The 17403-nt window shown below is 38.1% G+C and overlaps 1 protein-coding gene across 1 annotated transcript in view; it reads left to right on the top strand.

Moving 5' to 3' along the window:
• The window catches only part of Hacd2 (3-hydroxyacyl-CoA dehydratase 2), a 75520-nt gene that overhangs the window by 26811 nt on the left and 31306 nt on the right, over positions 1–17403 (top strand). The window lies entirely within an intron of this gene.

Here is a 17403-nt window from a genome sequence, read left to right on the forward strand (position 1 = left end):
TCTCCACTTGGTTTCTGTGATTCCACAAACTCAATATATACAGAACCTCCTTTATCATTTTACCCCACTCCTGCTCTGTTAGTGACACCATCAGCTTCTACACACACAGTTCACAGTCAGAAAGCTGGGGGTCAGCCTTTGCTGCTCATCATTTGCCTTTGCTTCTCTCTCTTCCTCTTTTTCTTCAGAAAACATATATCACTGCCTCTCTATGTTTTTATCCTTTAAAAAACAGTTTGTTCTCGTCTTCTCTGAGTGTTCCTTTTCCTGTTTGCCTTTTCTTTCTTCCCTATATTTTTCTTGTCTCTTCATTTTTGCTCCTTTTTGTTTGTTTTTCTTTTTCCACTTGCTTCCCTAGGCATTTCTGCCCTCAGACTTCTTACGCCTCACTTCCTAGGCATCAGTCTGGTCATCACTCTGTTCTTCCATTAGACTTTGAGATTTCAGATGTGACAACTTAAGATTGTCCATTTCTAAAGTGAAGCTGGGATGGGTAGGGGGATCAGGTAGGAGAGGATGAGCAATATGTTAAATACTTATGAGCAATATGTTAAATACCGTGTTTAAAAAGCAACTCACTGCTTTGCCCCTTTTCTTTCTACAATAAGAGAGAGGCTAGTTTTTGACTTTTGAGCACACATAGGTTCCCATGTGACAGCTCTGAGTTTATAGTCCACAGTTAACACTTTGGGGCAAGAAATATCAAGTCGGATAGAGGATTCTGAATGATCTTTAAATCATAAGGGCTTTCAAGGAGTGTCAGTAAGTGAGCAGCAGTTAATCTTGATGTTTTTGATGGTGGCTCTTCTGCACAGCCTTTTGAGACATGATCATCTTTAGTTTTTATCCTGAGTGTAGCTTTTAGAAGCATGACTAATAATTTCAGGAGGCAGTTAGGTTGAATAAAGTGTTTTAAGTTCTCTTAATGACAGCTGCTCAGAAAGGAATCAAGGGTCTATAAATAATGGCAGATTAGCAAATTGAATAGACTGTTGAAGATCAAATAGACAGCTTGTTTTTATAGATATTTGGAGGTAGAATATATTGCTCTTTTATTGAATTATAAGAAAAGAATAAAGAAAAAGCATGGGAATATAAGTCAAAAATAATCTAACATATATATGTTCCTGCTTTTATTATTATCACTACTACTACTGTTATTGTTGCCAAACTTGCGTCTTTAACTCTGGGCCTGGACACTGTCCCTGAGCTTCTTTTTGCTCAAGGTTAGCGTTCTACCACTTGAACCACAGCACCACTTCTGGCTTTTTCGATGTATGTGGTATTGAGGAATTGAACCCAGGGCTTCATGCATGGAAGTCAAGCACTCTACTACTGAGTCACATTCCCAGCCTATTATTATTATTTGTAGGGGGTGGCTAGAATTGAACCCAGGGCCTTCATACATGCCAACCGCATGCTATACCATTGAGTTATACCCACCAGCCCATTTATTGATACAGTAGAGCAGAATTTCAAAAACTAGTTAATTATATTTTTGAAAGGATACAAGGGATATGTTGTTCTTCCCTTCCTCTGTGATCACAGTGCTTACTGCTTCCAGAGAATGAGCAGACTTACAAAATCATTAAGTAATTACACAACTGATAGCTTACCTAAATGATTTGATATTGGAAATACAATTCTGATGAAGGATTCTATAGTAGCCTTTTTTGTAGTGGTGGTAGCAATAATAGTTTTACTTTTAAAATTATACCAAAACTAAGTGACTTAAAAAAACAAATGCTTAACTATCTCACTGCTTGTAGGTCAGGACATCAGGATCAGCTTAACTGGCTGGTTCTGGCTCATTCTTAGGAGCCAGTCAAAATGTTCTTTAGGGCTGCAGCCATCTGAAGATGAGAACGAAATTGGAGAGTCCCAGAGTAGGAGGTCTCTTTTTGCTGCCTGGCCCTCTCCATGTAGGGCTGCTGAAATGTTCCCCAAAATATGGCAGCTGGTTTCCCCCTCAGAGTGAGTACAAGGAGGAAGCTACAGTGCCTTTTATGATCTAGTCTATTAAATCATGTCTACTACTGCTGCTTTTTTATTTCAAAGGGGCAAGTTACTGATTAAGTGCACATCACCCAAAAGGAAGAGAATTAGATCTACCTCTTGAAGGGGGAGGGGTATCAAAAATATATGGGCATATTTTGACACCACTGCAGGCTTACTTTTGCCTAATTGTTTCTTTGCAGAGGTTGGAGAGTTAGAGCTTACTAGTTAAGAGCATGGATTCTAAAGCCATGTGGCCTTAGGTTTGATTCTGCTTCAACCACTTGCTTGTTGTGTGTGATTTAGTTAGTGGAAGGTTCTTGACTTCTAACATATACAATGAAGAAAATAATAGTACCTTTCTCCCTCATAGTGGTGTCAGCAAGCTATAGAACTAGGCCTGATGCATAATAGCCTTAATAAATAATGGCTTTGAATAATATAGCAATATAGCCCAATTTTCTGTATAGTCTATGACAATGTTAGGGACTAAGACATCCCACCTAATATAATTTGATCATCTTGATAAGGCCTTTAGGTAGAAGCTAAGTGAGCTGATGATTCTTGCTTCAAAGCCCATGAATTGTTGGGATAGCATGTGAATGATTACAGCTTCATGATGATGCAACTTAAGGAAAGTATCTCCCTTTTTACTCCGAAGCTCTAGCCTGGAAAGGGCTTGCTGCTGAACTTCATAGAAACCTGCTATAGATCTGTGATCTTTGTGTAGTGTCTTAAGGACATACCTACATACTCAGTCCAGAAGTGTGTATAAGCTTCTTTCTTTCTTTTGTATATTTTTTTTATTGTAAAGATACTGTACAGAGGGGTTACTGAGGTAATGAGTACATTTCCTATTGAGCATTGTTAACACACACACACACACACACACACACACACACACACACACACACACACACACACACACACACACACACACACACACACACACACACACACACACACACACACACACACACACACACACACACACACACACACACACACACACACACACACACACACACACACACACACACACACACACACACACACACACACACACACACACCCTCCCCGCTCCCATGCCTGTAGTTGTAAAGTTCAGTTTCAATATAATGTCTTATACATTTCATTGATAAAATGGGTCAACCTGTATCCCTATTTAAGCATTTTGTTTTTTCCCTTCCCCTCCTCAAATTAGAAAAATGTATATACAAGATTGAGAACACCGGAATCAAATACAGTGAAAAGAGGGGTTATACCATGGGGGAGGAACATACCAAAGAAACAAAAAAAATCACATAGCACATTATAAATACATTAAAAACAATAGCAAGAATCCCTCTCTTGGGATTCATTTCACTTAAGATCATCTTATATGGTCATATGTACATAGCTTTTGACCTTTTCTGCTTGTCCTAGACATATGCTAGTTATTACAAATAAGGGAAACCATGGGACCTATGTTTCTTTGGTCCTGGCTTACTTCCTATTGGAAACGAAAGGGCTTCTTCACAGTACTTTGTCATGAACAATCAAGTATAATATATATTTCCTAGCTGTGGGGGATTTATCTCCTCCCATATAACATTTTTTATCTTACATCTATTGCTGATTTGTTTAGATTTTTAAAGTATAGTACTTATGGGTGCAAGATTTTTTTCATTAAAAGAATCTGGAGAAAGGAGTAATTAGAATTCCATCACTTCTAAAAGAAAATCATTTGTTAAAGGGCAACCAACTATTTGTAACAAATACTCTTACTAACTGTTGCATTTATATCTTTTTTTTTTTTTTTTTTTAGGGTCCTGGGGCTTGAACTCAGGGTCTGAACACTGTCCCTTAATCTCAGCCTCCTGTGTATCTAGGTTTATGTGCATGAGCCAGCTGTACCTGGCAAGTTGAATTACCACATTCTTGGCTCCAGAAAGATGTTTTTAAATGATGCTCGTAGGTACTGCATTTAATACTGCAAAAGGAATTAGACTCTTCAAAATTTTGCATATAACATACTCATGATTTTTATAAGATGGGAACTATCTTATAGATGAATATTGTTTACCAAAAGAAATTATTCCACCAAATTTCTGCCATCTTATCTTAAATGATGCCTTTGGTTTTCATGTCCAGAAAAATAATCGGTGGGTTGGCAGCATGTGAGTCAAAGTGTCAGATACCAAATTTGAGTTCTAGTCTTAGATCAAAAGAAAAGAACAATTGGAATAGCTTCCTTTTAAAAATGTTACTTTTTTTGGGTACCAGTTTTGGAGCGCGGACTTAGGGCCTGGGTGCTGTACTTGAACTTCTTTTGCTCAAGGCTAGCACTTTACCACTTGAGCCACAGCTCTGGCTTTTGTTGTTGTTGTTAGTTAAATAAGAGTTTCACAGACTTTTTGTCCATTGTGACTTCAGACTGCAATCCTCAGCCTCCTGAGGAGCTAGGATTACAGGCGTGTGCCTCTGGTGCCCCTCAAAAATGTTACCTTTTAACTCTGGTATAATTTGTTCAGCCTCTTAAGTCTGTTTAGATTCTCTTCATATTTTGGGCTTGTTTTCTCAGTTCTAAAAGGATAAGGTTTACAACTTTGAGAAGAACAAAATTGCATTACTTCAAATAAACCAGAATTCTGTTGTGGGTTTAACCAACAAGAATTCTGTCTTCCTCTTGCCATCCTTAGTTTGTGACTTCTGTCTTTGTGCTGTGGTCCCATGGTTAAAAGACATGGTGACAGTTTATGTGGTGTCATATTTACATTCCAAGAAGAAAGTTGCTGTACAAGCAAGACTCTAGACATTCAGCTTATTTTTCATAGGCCAGAACAGTGCCACATGGCATCCTCATATTGCAAGGGTATGCCAAGGAAGCTGATCTGTTAGCAGACTTCTTTGCTATCTCAAAGATGATCAGTGTTGTGTTAGTGAAGAAGTAAGAGTATTCCCAATAGTAGTGGATAATCAACTTGAATTGTCTGACACAAAGATTTAGATCTTTCCAAAAATCCTGACTTAGTAGAGCAATCCTTGTTTTCATCCATTTGGCAATAGAATCTGGTGGTATTTTAGTACTTCATGTGAAGAATTAATTACTTTTCTTTATTTTCTTGAAGTTTTAATTGAAATACAAAAAAAACATAGATTGCTTTATTCTTAGGTGATATACCTTGTCATAAATCTCAACAATGATCCTGTAGACAAGCTCTTTTTTCTTGTTTTTCTTTTTTGGGTGCTGGTCCTGGGATTTGAACTCAAGGTCTGGGCACTGTCCCTGAGCTTTTTCTGCTCAAGGCTAGAGCCACAGCTCCACTTCTGGCTTTTTGGTAGTTAAGATGAGAGTCTCACCAACTTTCTTGCCCAGGCTGGCTTCGAACCATCATCCTCAGATCTCCAGCCACTGACACCTGACTCACAATCTCTATATTCCCAACAAAATCATTAGTATAAAAAGTACTTAAATTCTCTGACTGTCTTTTCAATTTAGATTTATTATTTGTTTCTTTTTGCTTGTTTTTTGCTAAGATGACACAAGTCAGTTTGTGACGTTTCTACTATTCTTTATTGGGGGTCAGTCATGGGGCTTGAACTCAGGGCCTGGGTGCTGTCCCTGAGCTCTTTTTGTGCAAGGCTAGTGCTCTACCACTTTGAGCCACAGCACCACATCTGGTTTTCTGGTGGTTAATTGGAGATAAAGAGTCTCATAGGCTAGGTGCCAATGGCTCACACCTGTAATCCTAGCTACTCAGGAGGCTGAGATCTGAGGATCACAGTTCAAAGCTACCCCAGGCCGAAAGTCCCTGTGAGACTCTTACTTCCAGTTACCCACTCAAAAACCAGAAATGGTGCTGTGGCTCAGAGTGATAGATTGCTAACACAAAGAGCTCAGGGACAGTGCCTAGGCTTTAAATTCAATCCCTGCAACCAACAAAAATAAAAGTCTCACGGACTTTTCTGCTGGTTTTGAACCGTGATTTTCAGATCTCGGCCTCACAAGTAACTAGGATTATAGCCATGAGTGACCAGTGCCTGGCATTATTACTATTTTGATGGAAATTGTACTCTTTTTGATTTTTAACAATTTTTAGTTCAGTGGATATTAAATCAAGCTGTAGTAATTTTTTTTTTAGTGAGAAGACATTACTCCTAATATAAAAGTAACACATAGGTTTTTTAAAACCATCTAATTCTAAGACATAATGAAGAAAAGAAATAAGACATAATGAAGAAAAGAAAAACACTGTCAAACCTACTACCAAGAAATAATTACCACTATCACCTTATGATTGTACCTTAACACTTTTATTTTAGGATAGTATAGGAAATATATTTTAGGCTTATTAATAAATATAATTATTAATAAACATAAGTGTATTAGCTGAGCTATCTTCACATAAAAGTTCAAAGACCGGCTAACTACATTTCAACTTTTTTTTTTTTTTTTGGCCGGTCATGGGAACTGAACTCTGGGCCTGGGAGTTGCCCTCAGCTGTTCAGCTCAAGGCTAGTGCTCTACCACCTGAGCCACAGCACCACTTCCAGCTTTATCTGCTTATGTGGTGCTGAGGAATCGAATCCAGGGCCTCATGCTTGCAAGGCAAGCACTCTACCACTGAGCCACCTTCCTAGCCCCTACATTTCAACTTCTAAAAAGTAAACAATCAAGATTTGATTTTCATTATAGCTAAAAAATGTTAAAAGTGTCATTGCTAAAAAAAGTTTGACACCAATAAATCATTGAGATTTTGATTTACCATCTAACAAGAAATGAAAAGCTTCTACTTCAAGTCTAGGATTTCCTTATTTCTCCCTTAGGCCTCTTATTTATTTTAGAGGACTCACAATTGAAATATCATGAGAATAATAGTGGATGATTGATGTGCAAATGTATTTTCTTACCATGACCATTTAAAGTTATGTGTGGGTTGGGTCTTTTTGTACCTGAACACTCATTTGCCTATCATTTTCAAGCTGCAGATGTATTCCACCTCTCTAGTTAAAATTAGCCGAAGAATTGTTAGGTTCAGGTTATAATTGCTCTTTCTCTTCCCTTCACTTTCCCAGCCCCTGCAGTACTTTGACAAGCTTCACTCCTCCTGCAAGCAGTGTTTTCAGTGTGTGTCTTTTATGTGCTTTCGACAGGCTCTTTCCATGTGCTGCTGGCCTCCTACTCAGCGAATGCCACCACCATCTCCACCCCCTTAAGTAGTGCAGGGAAGGGGAAATGGAGCTGGTAGAGGCATGTCTACTTTTCACATTTGCTGTGTGAGCATGCCTCAGACTCTCCTTTCTGTCATGCCTCTTGGATCTCCTGCATAAACACTCAGGTTACTCCCAAATGGCCTTGGGGCTTTGATTGGAGACCCAAGTTTCAAATAGCCAGGTTTCCTATGATATAGATGATAGGGAAAACAATGTTTTCTATAGAAATGCCCCCTTAATATTATTTAAAAGAAAAATAACATTAAATAACACTGGAATTCATATTCATAAAAAAAGACTATTAAGTTCTGTTGTTTTGTCAACTTTTTTCTCTTTGCTTCTAGATCCAGTTCAAATACACGGCATTGTCTACATCAGTTTAGCATTTTTATTTTTTTTAAGTTTTAAAAAAATAGAATCATTTTTCCATTTTGTTATATAACTTTTTAGTGATAAATGAATGATTTTTTTTCAGTAGGCCATTTCATTTACATGGTACAGATTTCAAAAGCTATAAAAAAGAATATGTAGTAGAAAGTAAATCTCTTGTCATGTTCCAATCTTATCAATACTCTTCTTTCTTCCCTTGTTTCTTATGACATAACAATATTCTAGGGGCTGGGAAGGTGGCTCAGTGGTAGAGTGCTTGCCTTGCATGCATGATGCCCTGGGTTCGATTCCTCAGCACCACATAAGCAAAAACAAAAAAGCCAGAAATGGTATTGTGTAGAGCGCTAGCCTTGAGCTGAAGAACTGAGGGACAGCGCCCAGGCCCAGAGTTCAGGCCCCATGACTGGACCCCCCAAAAAAAAAATTCTAGTGGTTTTGACTCTTTTTTTCCTTGATTTATCCTTTTTTTGAGCCATACCTCTACGCTAGCATTTTGATAGTTAATTGGAGATAGTCCCTCAAAAAAAAAAAAAAAACCAACAAAACTAAATCCTGCCAATAAAGCATCTCTTCATTTGTCTTAGGTAAACATTATTCCAGATTGCATTCTTTTCACACATTAACATAAGCAGAAAAAGTAGAAAGTAGAATAAAGAATAAACTTGTAACATAAATGACTTATGCCTATAATTCTAGTTACTCAGAAGATGGAGATGAAGAGTTTCATAGTTATAAGCCAGACTTGGCCAAAAGTTCTTCAGACCCCATCTTAACCAATAGCTGGCACAGGGTGCACACCTGTCATCCCATACTGAGATCAGCATGACATTTCTAGGCCACCCAGGCAAAATGGTCACAAGATTCTTATCTCACCTAGAAAGGCTGGGCATGGTAGTTCATACCAGCTATGATGGGAAGTATAAATGTGAAGATTGGGGATTTCAGTTCAGGCCAACCCAAGCAGGAGACTCATAAGTAGACTGAATTAAAAGGGCTAGAAGTATGACTCAAATAGAAAAGTACCTGCCTAGCACATAGAAAGCCTTGAGTTCAAATTCCAGTTTGCCTCACCCCTGAAAGTTGAGTTTATCAAAGTAAAACTTTTTATATACCATAATGGATACATTATTTGATTTCTTTAAGAAAACATACATTTAGCTAAATTTCAGGTTTATGCACTGTCTTTAATTTTATTAAGGATATTTAGGCAATATCTCTTGTTTCTGTTTGTTCCTGGTGTGTGTGTGTGTGTGTGTGTGTGTGTGTGTGTGTGTGTGTGTGTGTGTGTGTGTGTGTGTGTGTGTGTGTGTGTGTGTGTGTGTGTGTGTGTGTGTGTGTGTGTGTGTGTGTGTGTGTGTGTGTGTGTGTGTGTTTCTGGGAATCAGTGCAAGCACTTTGCCACTGAGCTACATCCTAGCCTGTATTGTCTTTTGACATAGAATGTTTCTCTGCAGAAGTCTGAAGCCAGGCTGGTTTTCTTGCCACTTATAGGTAACTTTTAAAAAAAATCTCTATCCTTTCAGCACTATTTTTATACCCAAAAAACTTCAGTTTCAGTTATTCAGCATCAGTTAGTGTGCAGAACCTAGTGTATTCTTTCACTGCAAATTTAGTTCTTTCATTGCAGGGAATTTCTTGGATTATACCATTGAATACACAGGCTCCATTCCTGTTTTCTTTACTGGGAGAATAGGTTATCCTTTTGTTGGTTTGTCTTTGTCTTCCATAATTATTGCCTTGCTTCCATTGCTTTAATCTTTGACTTTTCTTCCTTCTTAGATTCAGTACATGTTTTCTTTTTCTTTTCTTTCTTTTTTGTATTTGTGTTCTTGCTGTGCCTTTTCATTTTACTAGTTTGCCACAGTTTTATTGGCTGTGATACAGGTAGAGCTAAATTCTCCCTGACCCTATTTCCATAGCATTTGGGATTTGATCAGCTTCCCTTCTGAGCTACAGTTTAAATTGAAGGCTTTCTACTTCATTTTGCTCTGAGGACAAAGGAACAAAGCTTAGGACTGAAGATAGATAGTAAAACATTACAAGGCCTTAGTAATCAAAATTTATGTGCTAATGTAGAAAGCTTTTCAGGATATATTTTAATAGGAGAGGATATAGAATGCCAAGATTTTATTTAAAAAAAAGACTGATAAATATAAATATACATTTACCTACATACTTGCTTTCTATTCCTAAAATACATTCCTGGGATAATAAAAGAGCCATTAATAGCCATTTGTCTGTGGGAAAGGTTCCAGGATGGTAATGGGATGGGACTGGGAGGGACATATTTCTATGTATATTTTTTTATACTTCAGATATTTCAAACAATATGGATGAGTTATGTGTCTAAAAATCCATGTGGGCTTTTCTGAGATTTGTTAGAATTGCTCTGCCATGGTGCTCCTCAGCCTTGTGGGAAGACTGTCCTGTTTTTTCCAGGGAACTTTATGTCCATCCTCCCACTGAGAGGGAGGCCTGAAAGGCTCAGCAGCCATGAGCTGGCTGACTGCTTACTTCCCAACCTCCGTTCCTGCCCCACTACAGACAAAAATGTGTATTTCTCTCAACATGTGGGCCTGTATCTCATTTTGGGGGAGAGAGGTCTATTTTCGATGGTAGGAATGGGTCATAATCAATGCATTTTCTCTCCTTTCCCATCTCCTCTCTCCTTTTTTCCATGACTCCCCTTTCCTACCCTAACCTATCTTCCACTCTTCCTTCTCTTCTTCTTCATCATCTATCCTTCTCCGCTGCCCCCGCCCACCCCCTTCGTGCCCCTCCCCATTTAACTCTGCTCTTCTGACTTCGGTCTGTCTCATCTGGTATTAAGTTCTACTCATTCCTTTTTGGTTGCTACTGCTGAGTTTGTCATTTTTATTCAATATATTACCTTTGATTCCATATATTGGTGTTTGGTTGAAGATATTCTGTAGTTAATTTTACGTGCTAGCATTTAGCTTTAATTTTTGGCACTGATTTTGAGTCTCCTGCCTGGCTCTGGTCTGGTCTCCATTACCCTTGCATTCTTTGATGGTTGGCACCTTCCTGTCCTACTAAACTCCTCCCTGTTCTATTCTTAGTCTTGTCCTACCTTTAAGATATTTAACTTTCATCATGTTTTTGGCCACATATGGCCAATCTCCCAGTTCCTTTCACCCAGCCCATGGTTGTTCTGAGCAGGGGGGATTTGCAGGGCTCAGTGGTTCAGGCAGTTCTTGGAAGGCTTGGGTTCCGGGAAAACAAACAACTAATAGCCAGATCCTCTTTACACAGCTTTTAACACACACACACACACACACACACGTGTGTGTGTGTGTGTGTGTGTGTGTTTGAGCACATGGCTTTTTTCTTTTATCTGCCAGTGTTTTATTCACAAGTTGTTTGCCCTTTCAACATAATTATTTCTCCTCAACTTCTTCCCTTGCCTTGCCAAAAGTTTGTGCTGCTGGCAGATACCTTTCTGAAACCAAGATCTGATCATGCCATTTTCCTGTTTACAAATGTCTAGTGCCCTCTCATTGCCTTCAGAGAAATGTCTTCAAAATAAGAACTATCCTGCAACATGTCTGTTACAACCAGAGGGTGTAAGCATGTGCTCAGCATATTCCTCTCACTGTTAGGTCCCACATAGAGAACAGTGATGAAACAGAAAGGCCTCCAATAAATAAATGTTAAATAAAATGACAGTAGGTGCCTACTAAATCTTTCTTAAATGAATATTAACCTAGAGTATAATGATAAGATTATACTCTGAATACTCCAACTTAAGTAGCTTGCAAAAAGAACATCTCAAGTTTGGGTTTTAACAAATAAGGGTGATAGAAAATAAATGCAAATATAATAAAATTGTCTTCAAGAAGAAGAGGATCTAGTCTGCATTCTTTCCACATTCCACAAGGACTATGATAACTTACACACACAATAATAATATATATAGTTTGCCTCTAAGCTTTCTGGCTACTACCACGTGGAATATGGTAGCTGAGTTATGTAATTCTTATCACTGAAAATGAGCAAACATTTTATAACATTAAGAACCAGAACAAATTTCCCACTGGGGCTTTATCTAAAAGGCATTGACTAACAGGTGGACATTATACTATATAACATTCCTCCAGTAAATTAGGTAGTTTTGTGACCATTTCTTAGGAAACCCACAATAAGTCAAAGTCAGTGATGCAGTTCTGTTCAGAGCTAAGATAATATATAATATAGTCCATCTCTGTAGCCTTTTGCTATTTGTCAGTTGAATCCAAGGATAGACTCAGAGCTAGCCTTCAGGTTTTCTTGAGTTGGCCCCTTTTACTGCTGGTATATTCACTGGTCCAGTGGGGTAGGTGTTTAGACATTGTTCTGTCAGGGCTTTTGAACTACAGTTTGCTAGGTGGTGGGTTAAGATGAGTAGATGTGCCACATACACTGAAAGTTGGAATGAATGACATCATATGGAGAAATTAAGGAGCCTAATTGGGTAGCTTCTCTGGATAAGGACAACAAAAGGCCTAAAGGCAAGGCTAGATATTTCTCAGCATTTGTGCCAAATTAGAAAGCATTCATGAGTTTCTTACCATTGATAAGTGCACAGTGCTGTGGTATGCATTTTTGCTTATTGCTGGTAGGCATATAAATCACCTTTGGAAAGCAATTTGATGGTATAATAGCAAGAGCCTTGAAGATATTTGTACCATTTGACCTAATAATTCTTCTGGAAGACTGTCCCCAGGAAATAAAAATGAAGAAGCTGGGTACAGGTGATTCTGCCTATAAATCCTAGCTATTCAGGAGGCTGAGATCTGAGGATTGCAGTTCAGAGCCAACCTGAGCAGGAAAATTCATGAGACTTTTATCTCTGAAAACCTACTCAGAAAAAACTGGAAGTGGTGCTGTGGCTGAAGTGATAGAGCACTAACTACCCTTGAACACAAAGAGGCTCAGGGAGAGCACCCAGACCCTGAGTTCAAGCCCCAGGACTGGTTTAAAAATAAAAAAAAGAAAGAAAAGAAAAAAAGGAGGAGTGGGCAGGGCAGAAGTGTGGTGGGGGAGGGGGGTGAGGAAGAGAAAGAGAAGAAGAAATCTATGCCTCAGAAAATTCTAAGTGTAATATTGCATTCCTTCCCTTATAGTGTCAGGAAATTGAAGCAACTCCCACAGGGAAATAAATATAATGTATTCACTACAAGGAATACCATTACTCAAGTTAAACTGGAGAAAATACTTAAGATTTTGAGTGAGTAGAAGAAAAACAATATAAACAATAGAACTGAACTGTGTTTTAAAATGTGCTTAGAAGAAAATAGTAAATCATTGCATCTGAATACTAAAACTTGTTTTAAGAAAAACATTCTGATAATTTTTTGTTTAGCATATTTTGAAAGAAAGACAAACAAAATGGATAATATTTTTTTTTGAAAAGGGATACTTAGTATTCCTGTGCAGGTATGGAGCATAGCTCAGTTATAGAACACTTGCCTAACATTCATGACGCCACCTTCGTTTAATCACTAGCATCACATACACACACACACACACACACACACACACACACACAAATATATTCAACTACATTTGCACTATTTTTCTCCAGACTTTCTAGATTTTTGTTTGAGGTCATACTTTGTAAGCACCCCACTTTTGACATAAGAAAAAAAATACCACTAGATGAAGGTCTCCAAAATTTCTGTCATACAGCTTTTTCAAAGGTTTTACTGTTGTTATAAATAAATACGTTGACAATTGGGTTTATCACCAAATCTCTTATGGCTTTGATTAGTGTAAGTCAGTCTCCAGAGCCTGATTCTTGCTTGTGACTGACTAGAATACAATCCAGATTTTGAACTTGAAAATCTGAGTTCTGATCCTGAACTTTTTATTGCCAGCAAGCATAGAGTACTGCTGGCAGTATTAGCAGTATGGTTGTGTCAGGGAAAAGGCATGTTTTTAATTTAAGAATGGAGTAGGGAGCAACTTGAAATGTAGCCTTTCCTTAAGCAGCAAATACTTAATAACTCACAAGAAATTCATTCTTAGTATTTTTTTTAATGTTTTCTTTCTGGAAGTATGATCTGGTTGAGTACACTGTATTCACTAAGTATTCACTGACACACTAATTCACTTCTTTAGCTGTATTGCAGTACATAATTACATAACCAGGCTGTATGCTTCACTCATGTTTATTTTTTAATAAAAGTTTTATTCCATTAATAATTTAGAGTGCATAATGAAATGTGCAACCAGTATCAAAATTGATTTAAGTATACTTTCATTACCCCAAAAAGAAATCCATTAGTAGTCACTTTCTGTTTCCCGACACCTCCAACCCTAAGTAACCACTACTCTACTTTGTATTCTATAGGTTTTCTTATTTTGGATATTTCACATTAAATCATATAGTATATGGTCTTTTGCCACTGGCTTCTTTTCATTCAGCATAATAACTTGAAAGTTCATCAGTATTCTGACACATCATGACTTTGTTCTTTTTTCCTATTATTTTATTCTGATCTTCCTTTTCATGTTGTATACCAGTAGTAGAGCTTGAACCCAGGGCCTGGGTGCTGTCCCTTATCTTTTTTGCTCACGGCTAGCACTCTACACTTGAACCATAGTTCTACTTCTGTTTAGTTAGTTTGTTTGTTTTGTTTTTGGTGGTTAATTGGAAATAAGCATCTCACAGACTTTCCTGGCCCATTCTATCATCAAATCTCTATCTAATTTCTCAGTCTCCTGAGAAGCTAGGGTTACAGCCATGAGCCACCAGCACCAGGCTTTAATTTTCCTTTTTAAAGACATACATTTTATTTAGTGATTCATCCCACTTTTTTTTCTTTTTCTTTTCTTTCCTTATCTTTTCTTTTTGTCGGCCATGGGGCCTGAACCTAGGCCTGGGTGCTGAACCTCAGCTCTTCTGCTCAAGGCTGGCACTCTACCACTTGAACCACTGTGCCACTCCTAGCCTTTTCTGTTTATGTGGTGCTGAGAAATTGAACCCAGGGCCTCATTCATGCAAGACAAGCACTCTGCCACTGAGCCACCTTCCCAGCCCCTATTTCCACTTTTTGACTCATGAATATTAATGAGAACATACATTTATATATTTTGTGAGAGCATATATTTTCATCTTATGTGCACAAATATTAAGCCTAGAAGTAGAATATGGTACTTTATATTTTAATGTTTTGAGGTACTAGCAAGTGTTTACAAGTAGCTAGCTGTATTATTGTACAGTGCCATACCACCAGCTGTATATGAAAATTCCAGTTTTCTTTAAAGCAGAAAAGTTTGTAATTTTTATGAAGACTCGTTAATTTATTTTCTTAAGTGCCTTTGGTGTTACACCTCATAGACAGTTACCTAATTCAAACCTGCAAGATTTTGTTTTTGAAGAGTTTTATAGTTTTAGCTCTTAAATTAGATCTTTAACCTATTTTGAGATATGTATGTGTCAAAATCAGATCCAGGGCCTTGCACATTACTAGCCAAACACTATATCAGCACACCTCATCCTGGTCCTGTGTTGGATTTTATATGTGATGAAATCATTCAGTTTCTTTTTGTTGTTGTTGTTTCCAATTCCTGGAATTCATTTTGATAAATATTATTTTATATGATTAGAGGCACATAGGCATTGTACTTTTGTGTTCTTCCCCTAACAGTATCCTCTTGTGATCTCACTGTGTGTGAATGCCTAGAGCTATTTGTGGGTTTTTTTTAGACATGTGGCTGTCCATTTGTCCCAGCATTATTTGTCTTAGCACTGTTATTGGAAATCAAGTGACCATAAATGTGAAGGTTTATTTTTAGACTGTCAGTACTATAAAAATATATTCTATTTGTCCACATTCCCTGCATTATCTATCTATACAGGTAATATGTTGCATATAGACATATGGATTATGAATGATAGTGCATTTCTATTTTACTTTAATTCTTCAAGATCTATTAGGTACCTCTATATACCAGACATCGTGCTTGACATATCCATGTTACTTTCTTTTGGGAACCAAGCTATCCTCCCTCAAAGCCCATACTTCCTTTCAAAGATTTACTTTAGCAGTCTGTAGCATCTCTTTCTTAATGAGACGTGAAGTGATTTCCTGCCTTATTAAAACCTGTAGAGGCAATTGTAAATCCGTCTGATTTGTAGTACTTTCCGCAAGTTGTAGTTTATCCAACTATATAAATGCTTCAAAGTCTGAGTGCATTTTAGAGGACTTAGAAGAATGAACACTGGCCAGGGTGGTCCAATAACTATTGATGAAGATGAAATTAGTTTGTTTCTTAGGTGTGTGTGTGTGTGTGTGTGTGTGTGTGTGTGTGTGTGTGTGTGTGTGTGTGTGTTCATCTGTCTAGTTATACTAGTGTGTGTGTGTGTGTGTGTGTGTGTGTGTGTGTGTGTGTGTGTGTGTGTGTGTGTTCATCTGTCTAGTTATACTAGTCCTGGTCTTAAAGTCAGGGTCTGGGCACTGTCCTGGAACTTTTTTACTCAAAGCTAGCACTCCACCATTATAAGCCGCAGCTCCACTTACAGCTTTTTTTTTTTTTTTTTTTTTTTTGTAGTTAATTGGAGATAAGAGTTTTATGGGCTTTCCTGCCTGAGCTAGCTTTCTTTCTTTCTTTGGTAAATATTGTTAAATTGTTATAAAAGTGATATACAGAGTGGTTACTCTTATGTAAGTCAGATAAAGAGTACATTTCATTTTGGACAGTGTCACTCATTCCCTCCCTCTCTCCCAGTTTTTCCCTCCTGTCCCCACCCACAAATTGTATACTTTATTTTCAACAGTGTCTAGTGAGTACTACTGCTGCATTTGTTCACCTCTTGTGTCCCTCCATTTCTATGTTCCCCCTTACCTTCCTAAAGACAGATAAATGAACAGACAAGGCAAAAAGAAAAGAAAGTAGAAACAGCAAAGAAAAAAGCCTTCTTCTTTCCATTTCCTGCAGTTCATTTTGGTATATATATATATAATCAATCATATATGTATATATGTATGTACATATACATGTAGTTATGTATATGTGTATATGTATGTATATGCGTGTGTGTGTGTGTGTGTGTGTGTGTGTGTGTGTGTGTGTGTGTGTGTGTGTATGTATGTTTGGGAGGAGGGCTGTTCCTAGGGTTTGCTCAGGCCTAGGTGCTGTCCCTGAGCCTTTGCTCAAGGCTAGCACTCTACCACTTGAGCAACAGCACCACTTCAAGCTTTTTCTGAGTAGTTTATTGGAGATAAGAGTCAGGCTTCGAGTGGCTAGGATTATAGGCATATCTGGTACATAGACATTGTGCCTCTCGGCTGGCTTTGAACTATGATCCTCATATCTCAACTTCCTGAGTAGCTAGAATTACAGGTGTGAGCCACCAGTGCCCAGCAAAGTTATTTTTTAAAGTGGAAATATTTGGCACTTACCCCTATGCAACCTGAGTGGTTCAGAAAGTTGGTGAGTGTAGGTGCCAGCAGCAAATTAACCCAGAGAAGAGCTGCCAGATGGAATGCCCATGTTTTCCTTTCAGATTTTGTTTTAGTAGCAGTTCCTTACCAGAGTAAAGTTTCAAAGAGGAAATGATATTGACAGATAATGAGGTACTTCTGGGTTTAAGAATTAAAGGAGGGGCTGGGAAGGTGGCTCAGTGGTAGAGCGCTTGCCTTGCAGGCGTGAGGCCCTGGGTTCGATTCCTCAGCACCACATAAGCAAAAAGAAAAAAAGCCGGAAGTGATGCTGTGGCTCAAGTGGTAGAGCGCTAGCCTTGAGCTGAAGAGCTGAGGGACAGCACCCAGGCCCAGAGTTCAGACCCCATGACCGGACCCAAAAATAAATAAATAA

Source organism: Dipodomys merriami, unplaced genomic scaffold, assembly GCF_024711535.1.
Source record: "Dipodomys merriami isolate MVZ:Mamm:240054 unplaced genomic scaffold, mDipMer1.0.p SCAF_2, whole genome shotgun sequence".
NCBI classification, from domain to species: Eukaryota; Metazoa; Chordata; class Mammalia; order Rodentia; family Heteromyidae; genus Dipodomys; species Dipodomys merriami.